The sequence below is a fragment of the Urocitellus parryii genome, unplaced genomic scaffold, assembly GCF_045843805.1.
Source record: "Urocitellus parryii isolate mUroPar1 unplaced genomic scaffold, mUroPar1.hap1 Scaffold_40, whole genome shotgun sequence".
NCBI lineage: Eukaryota > Metazoa > Chordata > Mammalia > Rodentia > Sciuridae > Urocitellus > Urocitellus parryii.
In genome coordinates, this window is record NW_027553586.1 from 9,203,503 (window position 1) to 9,215,433 (window position 11,931).

An 11,931-nucleotide genomic window follows, 5' to 3' on the forward strand; every position below is an offset into this window, starting at 1 on the left:
GTTGTTCTGAGTTGAATTCCAGAGTCTGCGTTTTTTATAAATATATTTTCAATTGTTGATGGACCTTTTTCTTATTTATTTATACATGGTGCTGAGAATCGAACCCAGTGCCTCACACATGCCAGGCAAGTGTGCTACTGCTGAGCCACAGTCCCAGCTCCCAGGGTCTGCATTTTTAAAAATAATTTAGGTAATACTGATGTAAATGGCCAGAGGCTCTCTTTTGAAAAAAAGTGTTCCAGTACTTTCCTCCTAATGTAGTTGATTATTGCTCTTAAACAATACCAAATAGAAGAAAGAAAACAAAAATATTGAGGAAAGGATGTATCTGGCAAAACACAATTGTTATGATAGTCTAATTATTTGACAAGAACTGTAATTGAAATAATAGGTTCTCATCATTCCAGAAGTAATGAATTCCACCCCCTGAGTAAAGTAGCATACCTTATTATTAACAATATTTTAAGGAGAAAAACATGATAAACTTAAATCTGCTATATGGGTGATATAATAATGATCAATCCCTGAAAGAATTTTTTCACCTGGGTACAATGAATGTTTCTATGTCACAACAGTGTGGAGCAGTAAAAGGAACAAGTACATTGTAGATCTGGTCAAACACCTTCCCAGGAACAAATGTGTTAATTTTACTAAATATGTTCAATAAATTCAAACATATTTCTCTTAGTAAATGTAACCAAATAAAAAGATAATTGTATGACTATTCAGACAATTACAGCAACCATTATTAAAAGCAAAGTTGAAAATGTGATTCACATCTATAGAATGTCTATTTATGTGACAGATACTATGACAAGTGTCCTAAATTAAAAAAAAAAAAAAAGCTCAAACTTTTCCAGTCAAAATTCTCATTCTCATTTCTCAAATGAGAAAATTAAAACTCAAGTAGGGTAAATAAATTTCTCAAGACAAGTTATTAACAGAATTATGAAAACAAATGAAATTTCTGAATAGTGTATTAAGACATCCAGTCTTACTACTGACTCTGCAATATATTGTAGCATTCACTTTAAAATTTCTATAGACTAAGTAATATCTCCTATCAATGTATTTAGATTTCTTTATTTTATACTTACTGTTTCTTTCATTTCTTTTTTTTCCCTGAAGTGATGATGGATTTATGGTAGCAGAGTCATAGTCAGCTTATGACTGATTTTGTTTTGTTATAAAACAAAGCTATGCATTTTTTTAAGTGTTTGGGTTGCTTATGATGCTACTTTTCCTGAAGTAATGACATCTGTTCACCCAAATTTACCTGATGAATTAAAGAAGTACAATAACTATGTTCAATAAAGAAATGGGCATAGAGTCTGTTCTGAGCATCAGTGTTTTTCTTAAATGTAGTAACTTTATTGTATCATTTTCCTGAGCTATCAAAAGAATCCTCATCTCAGATGAGTGTTGATACAAAATAGAAAGGCTCAATTATGTGCACATAGGACTTTCTAAAAAAATACTCCAGTCTCAGAACTATATTCCTGGGAAAAGCTTACCATTATCCTTGGCAAGGATGAATAGTTAATTTTTTGGAAGCTAAGTCCATTAGGTACAGAGCCCCAAAATGTGAGTTCTCATAATTGTTATCCATACAAGCAAAGAACTTCTCTGCCACCGGCTGAAATCAAATTGAGAGCAACAAGACCAAGAAGGAGAGAAAGAGAGAGAGATGGAGAGATGAATAAGATTTTAGAAGCGTTACAATCCCAACAAATCAAGATGGCCTTTTCCTTCCCTGTCCTTTTCGGATGATACTTAGAAGTTTGCTTATAACAGATGAAAAGAGATTGATCTGGTTTCATGATTCCGTTCTGAGGTCGAAGTGCCACATCTGGTGATGGTTTTCTTGCTGGCAGAGTGCTGAGGCAGTGCTAGGGGTCACATGGTAAGACAGGAAGCTCACATACATGTCCTCTTCTCCCTCCCTTTCCATAAATAAAAACCCCAGGATTCACGTGGGGCTCCACTCTTATGGCTCTATCTAATCCTAATCCTAATTGCCCCATAAAGGCCCACCTTTAAATACCGGGGTCAGGTTCATTTCCCCCCCACTTAATACTTCACAATAGAGATTAAACGTCAACATGAGTTTGAAAGAGGTAGAAATCATATTCAAACCATAAAAACTAGCATAATTGTCTTTAGTGATAGAGAAAAAAAGGTTATTTCATTTTTTTTCATTTCATTTTCATTTCTTCATTTTATGAAACATAAGTTTTCTGTGGGAGTATTGCAAAGACTACATTTCCATTTCTTTTCTTTTTTTTGTTTTTTTGTTTTTTGCTTCTACATTCAAATAGTCAGAAAGTATTACAACAAACATAAATACATACATACTCACACACAGATATCTATCTATATATATATATATATCTATATCTATCTATATCTATATCTATATCTATATATCAAAAGAATTCTCTAGGGGTGGTTGGTATGTGATGAACTTTTTAAGGTTAGTTTACCATAACAGGCAAGATTTTTTTTTTGGTTGTGTTTAATACTTTCTATTGTTCTCTGACTTTAAATTACTTAGTTATACCAAATATCTATCATTTTAAAATAAGTTCTGACAGCATAGTATCTCATTCTGATTTAAAAGATGAATTATTTTCCAGATCATTCAATTCTTTTCAGAAGGATTACAATTCAAATAATGTTTCTTTTGTGGATGAGGATAAAATATCTATTCTTCTATCTTTATCTTATGCACTGTGATTTATCTGAAACTTAGACCATGTCCCTTGTGGAAACATAATCTAATGTAAAATTTACTCTTATTTAACAGTGATGCCATCATTTGTGGTTTTATTAATATTAGAAATGCACTTAATGATAATAATTTTTATGGCACATATCTCCAGTTTACGGTATGACAGTTGTAGTATGTTATAAATTGATTGTTAAGTAGTAAATTCATTGACTACTCATTGAAGTAGTTACTATTTTAGACCAAAAAACTTTTGTTGAACAAATGAATACCATTTAATCTGTAAGTTATTTTAATATGAGTTTTCCTAGTACTATTTCTTTTTCAAAAGAGGTGAGAATTATAAAAAGGTAAGTGTGGAAGAATTTTTTTCCACATGATAATTTAAAATTGGGGTTAATCGTCATTGTAGCTAAATTTATTGTCTCTTAATAAACAAGACTCTAAGTGTTTTATATGTATTATTTCCTTTAACACTTTTAAACATCTCATAAATGGGATACTATTATTAACCCTCTGTTAGTAATGAAGATAATGTGGCTGACTCAGTCATTTACTAAAGGATACAGAGATAGAAGGAAATAAAGGTAAGATTTAAACCCACTATTATTTCAGAGATTTCACTCTACTAAATATGTAATGATAGTGTGCATTTCACATAGATTATTTCTATTAAAAGGAAGGAATTTTCTGAGTCTTGTTTTGTATTTTGAAGTACTATTATGTTGGGCATATTATTTCACCTTTATTCCTATAAAACAAGATTGAGAAAAGCATTCTGAGAAGAATCATTTTCATGAAAAACAGATTGCAAGGAAGATCAGACTTTTGAATGACTGATTCACAGATATAAAAACAAATGCAAGAAATATTTGCTCCAAAAAAATTAGGAAATATTGTTAACAATTAGCCATTCTATTAAAAAAAAACAATAAATTTTCTTATTGAAGTATTATTTCTGCCAATGCTTTTACAGTACCTTCAATATATCAGTATTCCCAAAGTCAAAGGTAAAATTTATCTTTGTTAGAAAATTTGTGACTTATGATAAAAAATTAATTTTGAGGATGAGAACCAGACAAGGTGATCCAGGGGTCTCTTTATTTTTATTTATTAATCTGTGTTATTATCATTTATCTTCAATTCACACAGCAAAGTGCTTCTCTTTTTTTCTCATTTGCAGAATGTTATCTGTTTCTATTTATAATGGATCATGAAAATGTGCAAGTTTAGCTCCCTTCCACTGGTGAATTTAAATGGATTAACATCATCAAGCGTAATGTCAAGAGACAGCCTAATAGAATGCTGTTTAGTTTACTGAATAATATGGTCACTGGCAAGCTCAGTTAAAACATAATCTCACTAATTGGATTCTAGGAGCAATGTCCAAGAGATAATTTATAAAGCTCATGGATCCAAGGTAAATTTATGAAGTTCATGTATCTAAGGCAACGTCAAGAAATGGGAAAAAAGGACCCATTAAATAAAGGCAAGAACAATTACTAGGCCAGAGGCACATACACAGTAGCTTTTAGGGTGGCAATGTGAGGATGTAGAAACTGATTTCCAAGGCAGAGATATCATTCTTAGGTCTTGGAAATTGTGAGCCCTGATCCTTTGGGCTATCATGGTAACACAGAGTCTTTCACTGGAGAAGGCTGGTGATGGGCAGATGAGTCACAGTCTGATTGGTGTCCTAGGGAGAACCTTTATTTCTCCTGTTTTGTCCTGAGGCTCACTTTCTTCAGTCTCTGACACCAGGCTGACTGCATCAAGACTGCAAAACTAACAAAATTATAAAAATCTAAATCATACCACAGGCACCAGACTGAAGCTTTCTGCCCAACACTATCTGAAATCACGTGAGTTGAAAGTGGAACCTTTCTTATGAATGCAGTGCCTTTCCAAATTTGAAGTCACACACACACACACAATCAATCACAAGTTCCGAAAATGCCATCGAGTATAATACTTATGGGAGGATGAAAGCTAAACAATTGGCCACTTATCGATTTGAAGAAATCCATTGAGGTAAAGTGAAAACAGGAGCAGGAAATGATGACTTGTGGAATCAAGAGTTGCCATTTTTGGAAACAGGGACAGGAGCATGTTGAAGAAGCTGTCAGGATCTAATTAGTTTTGCTTTTATCTGTGGCCAGTGAATGTGTGTATATATAACAGTATTGCTAGGCATATATGCTTTATGTAAATCCTATGCATGGTATTCCAAGAAAAAATGTTTTAGAATAAAACAAGTTTTTTAGTTCCATAACTTTGATGCATGATTCTGTGTAGTGCTATAAACCTTGCAGGAGATCTTTTTTTTGTTTGTTTGTTTGTTTGTTTGTTTTTTTGTGGTTCTGATAATTTATTTTGAAAAATTTGTTCAAGTTCACACTTGGTGTTCACTGTTGGGTATCTTCGGGCACCTGCGGGTCTCTAGTTTCCCAGGTGTTTCTTATGCCTGCCTTGTGCTATTAATTTTCCTGTGGCCTTGTTGGTCAGATCCACAGAAGCAAATGCAAGTGTTCTTCCTTGCTTCAGAATTTGTGCTGTAATCACTATTTCTTCTCCTATTTTAGCAGGTGACATGTACGTTATGTTCATGTCAACGCTGACTCCAGGCAGACCCCTTTCTGAGCACAGCAAAGCCACAGTTGATATGCTGTCTATTAAAGTGGCTGTCAAACCACCATGGAGTGTGCCCATTTTATTAGCATGCTGCTCTTCTACTTTCATTTCACAAATCACTTTCTCAGGAGCAGCAGAGACGAGAGTCACCTTTTCCAAAACTCTGTCAAAGCCGGGCGACCTCAACAGGGCCTTCATCACTTCCCGCGCGTTCTGCATCAGGCCGCTCATCGTGCATGCACTGCGAGCCTCCGGGTGCCACGCACGCCCCGACCTCAGGAGATCTTGATTGTTATTCTGATATGCCATGAATGAGCTATTCAGTAGAGGTTACAGTTCTTTGTAAAAATGGTTAAAATTAATAATTTTTCTTTATTAATTTTTATTATTTATAAAAAAGTATGGAGAATGATCCAAATATTTTAAGAGAGATAAAAATAATCAATTAGCTTGTCAGATATGTACACTCCAATGTAAAGCATCATTGATCCTTGCATTTCATAGACATCTTGAACATATATTTAGACAAAAAGAAAGACAACACCAATTGTGCCTAAGAATTCATGCACAGTTTCTTGGGATAGCATTTAGAAAAATAGTAAGAAACTTAGTTCAATAGACAGATTATCTATGAACACCACCTCAAAGAAAAGTATGTTTTTGAGAATTCTAAGAGATTCTGACTTCTTATTTTTAAACCCATAGCTTAATATTTTTTAAACTTTGTAAACACTAGCTATAATTAGGTAGCACTGCCCAGGTTATGAACACCAAGATAAGCAAATTGCTTATCACATAGGCTTGGTTCTTCTGCTATTTTTACAACTTATTAAAACAAATACTTATTATTTTTTTAAAAAGATTCTTCTCTAACATTTATATTTAATGCTATATATTTCCCTATAAATTTCAAATCAACTACATGTCATTTACATTATCACTCAGTTCAAAAACATTATTTTTTACACTCAGTGTGATTTCTATCCAAATTTATTAATTACAAATAATATTTTATAATTATCTTTTTTTGTGACTATTTTTAATTTACTTTCACTGTGGTCAGAGACTTTGTATAATTTTCATCCTTTGAAAGTTTTCAAAGATTTAATTAATGACCCAACATACACTTAATTTTGAAAATGTTCCAAATATACTGAAAAAGAAAATGAGTTCTTTCTTCTGGGAAGTAGTGTTCTATATTTCTGAATTAGATCTTTTGGTTAATTATTCTTTTCTAAACTTCTATATCCTTAGTGATTTTTGTGTAATTACTTTATGTAATTATTAGTTAATTATGTTAATTCTCCTACTTTTAATGTAGATGTATCTATTTTTTATTTTATGTGCATCTGTGTTTTGTTAGTTATGTTTTGAGGCTATGCAACTAGTTGTAGGCAAACGTTAAACTTTCCTGATGATTTTAACCTTGTAAAATTATGACATGTTCTTTTTTTATTTCTCACACTACTTTTTGATACAATTATCTCTTCAGTGTGTCTAATCCATTGTTAAAACTGTAAGTTGACTTCCATTGTGCTTCCTTACCATTGCTTTCTGTATCTCCACTTTTATGGAGTCCACTGTGGCCCTTGAGAAAGTGAGTGGGCATCTGCATTTTCTGAAGCATTAGCTCCAGGTTTCTGGGGAATTAAAAATACAAAACCAAACTGCTTTTGGACTGTAGTATGACAAGAGTAGTTGTATTATGATTATTAACTGATGCAATCTTTTTTGCCATTTTAAAAATTTTGTATCATTTTCATATTTTATAAGTGTAACATAAATGATGCTTTAAGATATCAAGGGGATACATTTACATTTAGCCCTTTTATCCATAATGTATTTTGCTCCCTAGGATTCTCCTTTTTATGTAGGATAAACTTCATAATATCCCCTATGCATTTTTCCCTCTTTTCTTTAGTTCCCTTAGTTTTTCTTTTATCTTATTTTGTTTTGTCTCTTATCTTCATTCTCAAAGTTTTTCTCTGGTCTTTTAATATGTATTCCCATGTAATAATTATATCTTCAGTGTGTCTAATCTCTTGTTAAAACTATAATTTGACTTCCATTGTGCTTCATTACCATTGCTTTCTGTATCTCCAGGTGCTACAGGTGCAGATTTAACCAACCACAAATAAAAAATATTAGAAGAAATATTCAGGCAAGTTCCAAAAGGCAAAACTTGAATTTACCCCTAAATGACCATTATACTTTCTCTACATAAATGGAAGGATGTGGGGGCATACCCTCTAGAGGCCTATGCCATTTCACAGATCTTTCTTTCCAGGGCTCATTGTCTGAACTTTGGTCACTTTGGGTCTTCTTTATGTACTGTAGTTAGACTTATGATGGGTGTTTCTATACAGAACAACTACAGACTTTTCTTCTTATCATCATTCCTTGAATAATTTTTGCTTACCAAAGCTTTAATTGTTGCAGTTACTCTTTCTGCAATCTTATTTTTTTTTCTATTCATTATGAGAGTCTCATAAATTTAAATTTGGGGGATGGAGATGTAGCTCAGTGGAAGAGTGCTTGTCTAGCATGTGTGAATCCCTGGGGTTGATCCTTAGCACCACATAAAAATAAATAAAATAGAGGCATTCTGTCCATGAACAAGTACATTTTTTAAAATTTAAATATTATCTACTTTCAAACTTCTGTATTTTCCCCTCTACATTCTTTTCTGACCAGAATGTTTATATATCAAAATGTTCAAATTCCTCCAAAATTTTGTTCCATAAGCTTATTTTTTTTTCATTTCTGTTTATTCATGATATATATTGCTGACTCTTTCCCTTCAGCAGTTAAAATGTTACCTTATGAAAGTCTTTAGCAAACCCCATGCCCCCATTCGAATTAGTGCTTTCTCCTCCCTTGTTTTAGTCTTGTGATGAAGTTATCCTTACTCATTGTCTGCAATTTTATATTTTTCTTCATTTCTTCTCAATCTACTGCCAACCAACTCTGTAGATGTCATCTGTACAATCTGTTGTAGTAATGTCGATAATCCTCATTGTTTTGTCTAATGTGAAGACTTTAATTTATATAATACTTGGCCTATCGTCAGCAGTGGCTCCTTTGGCTTTCCCAACAGGCTGCATATTTTCTTCCATCATAATGGTCCATTATTCTTAGCCTTCTTCTTAGGTGATTAGTTTTTTGTCTGTACTTAAATCAGGTGTTCCCAAGGTTCTGAATTTATGATGTTCAGAACAAATTAGTTTCCATCTGTGGGTTTATGTGTGAGATTTAATAGTGTCTTTGGCATACTCTCAAAATGGCTTTATCAAACTGCATTGAATTTACTTGGTCATTTGTGAGTTTCCTCTATTGCAAGATGAAATTTTTGAGGAGTGACATTATATGGTATGGAACGTTTAATTAATTCAGTATTGGGAACATGATAGAGTTTAATAAATATTTATTTAATTATTAAATGAGGACCCTGATGCAATCAGATTTTGATGACCAGACATTGTCTCTACTAAGCATGGGTATGACTTCTGCATCTAAAATAAAATTTTACTCCCTTCTTCCTTTTTGCAAACTTCTGCTACTATCTGATAAACACATCTACTATCCAAATCAATTCAACAAATATATTTGGAATGAGCACAGTATATATATATATATATATATATATATATATATATATATATAGATGAAAACTTGACATTTATGAGCTTCTATTTTATTTGTAAATAATAGGCTCAATAATGTAAAAAATTTAGCTGAAACATGTAAAGTTTATATATTTGATTCACAGTAACAAAATAGATGGAAGAGAGAGTGGTATTCTATATCAGTGTTTCTTAATACAATTGTAATGTAAACCGAATGCACAAAGACAACTTTTCATTGCTGTAACCAAAATATCTGACAAGAATAACTTAGAAGAAGAAAGATTTATTTTGGCTAATGGCTTCAGAGGTTTGAATCCATGATCATCCTTTTCATGGGGTGAAGCAAAACATGTTGGTGGAAAGACATGGTAGAATAAAGGTGTTCAGCTCTGGACATCAGGGAAACAGAGAAAAACGGTTCAAATGGGGAGAGAAGATAAAACATTTTTTACCTATGATATATCATAATTCAGACTCTAAATTTATATTACAAATATACTCTATATAGAAATCATAAGATGTAGAGTTAAAATAGTAGGAGCATCTGAATTTAAATATTTTCCAAATTTATGTCAATTTTCTAAAAAGTGAGCCAAGCATGAAAAAAAATACTCTTCATTGCAAAAGCTGTATTCTATTGATAAATCTTGTTTCGTTTTCAGCATAATTTGTTTGAAACAGAAGCATATCCTTTTGAAAATTACATATGCTCAAATCACACAACTTCTCTTATTCTTTTATCAGCTTGGTGTTACATGCATTAACTTCATAGGGATATATGCATGAAATTCAAAGAAATGAGCAACTGAAACCTTTATCAATACCAATATCTACAAAATTCAGAATTTTTTTGCAGCCATAGTGTACGATTTTGTGGATTATGATAAAAATTATTTGAATATTGATTCACACTAGACAAATGCATAGAATCCTATCTGTAATATGTATGTTATTGTTGGATCTGAAATGTCCCCCAAAAGCTCATGTGTTGAAGGCTTTGTTTCCAAGGTAGCAATGTTCAGAGATGTGATTTTTGGGATGTGATTGTATCATAGGGCTCTGATCCCATGAATAGATTAATCCATTTAGGGATTCATAGTTTAGTAAGATTTGGAAATGATGTTTTGTATAAAATTAATCTTTTTTTCTCTATTTTTCTGGCCCCACCTGCTCCTGTCTGATGGTCTGCCTCGACACAGACCTAAAAATAATACAACCATCTGGCCATGGAAGGGAATCTCTGAAATCATAAACCAAACAATCTTTCCCGATTTAAGTTCATTTTCTCAAGCATTTGCCACAACAACAGAAACCTAGCTAACACAACATAGTTTCAGTTTTAACAGTGTTTTTTGTGGGTCCCATACTGGGGATTGAACTCGGGACACTCAACCACTAAGCCACATTCCCCAGCCATACTTTATATTTTGTATTTAGAGATAGGGTCTCGCTGAATTGGTTAGTACCTTGCTTTTGCTGAAGCTGCATTGATCTTGTTATCCTTCTGCCTCAACCTCCCAAGCCTCTGGGATTACAGGCATGCACCACCATAACTGGCTCAACAGTGTTTTTTATATTTCAGTATTTGTTAGGCCCAGATGAGTCACAGTTAATTCCATTTTGGGGTGTGTAAATTCATATTCTCTCAGTGATACAAAGTGCAGTATCAGACAGTGAGCTGAAAAATCCATCAGAACTGGGACATACTCTTTAAATCCAGATTTGGGTTGGGTGGTCTGGGACTAGAGTTTTTACCCTAGAGGTGCTTTACCTCTGAGCTACATTCCCAGTCTTTCTTTGTTTCTTTTTAAAAAATTGAAAGAGGTCTTGCTAAGTTTCAAAGGCTGGTTTTGGACTTGTGATCCTGCTGCTTCAGCCTCCAGAGTCACTGGGTGTATACCACCATGCCATATTTCAGCTATCAGAAAGTTGTAGTTGGCATATATAAATTATTTGAAAATGATGTATGTTATAAATAAAATTTTATAGTCCAAAAATGGGCATTTCTTTGAAAATTTGGAACGCCTTAAAAAAATGTGACCAAACCATTAATTGATTAGTATGTATTATCTTTTACAACTCATCTAAAGGTAAAATATAAAGTTTTTTAAATCTTGAATTATTTGATCACTGATAGTACTAGAAATATTTTGCATTATGTGGGTAATTGGTGACAATTTAACATCTTTAAATTTGTATAAAATATAGTTTTTCCTTTCACTAATAGTTTTCTAATGAAATTTTCATAACTGATATAATTTGGCTATTTCTCCACAAAACCATAATACTTTTTTTTATTTTAAATGAACATATGAAGCCAGCTGTTTGCATGAACAATTAAAGAAATGAAATCACGCACGATTGCTAGAAAAGTCTGAAATATTGCCTTAAGAAGGCCTCATATAATATGGATTATTTATTTGATTGTTTATCTTAGTCTGTGGTTTACTTTTGCTGAAGTCTTTGACTTTTTTCTTGCTCTTAAGTACAAGCTTGATCAGCTTACCCAACTTCTCTCCATTACCCCTGTTATGGTTTGAATCTGGAATTTCCCAAAAAAACTTTTGTTGAAAACATCATCCACAGGGGTAAGCAAGGTTCAGAAGTAGGGCTTTTAGGACATGATTGCATTATGAGAACTGTAACCTCATCAATGATCAATCAGAAGAAATTATTAATCAACGGATTAATTTAATGAGTTAAAATTTGAATGGACTGCTTAGTGGCAACTCTAAGTAGGTGGGGCATGCTGAATAACAAACCCATACCTAGGTAACTGAGTATATCTGGTCAAGATTCTTTTCTCTTTCTACTTTCATCTATTTGGTGCCTAGAGGCTTTCCTTCACTATGCCCTTCCATGGTGATATTCTGCCTCATCTTGGGCCTAGAGCAATGGAGGATGCTGCCCATGGACTGAACCACTGAAACCATGAGTCCAAAATAA

General features: G+C 32.9%; 1 pseudogene; it reads right to left on the reverse strand.

The window, feature by feature from the left end:
- Positions 1–5,081: 5,081 nt before the first annotated feature.
- LOC144252298 (acyl-coenzyme A thioesterase 13 pseudogene) lies at positions 5,082–5,608 on the reverse strand (annotated as a pseudogene).
- Between the last annotated feature and the right edge of the window lie 6,323 nt (positions 5,609–11,931).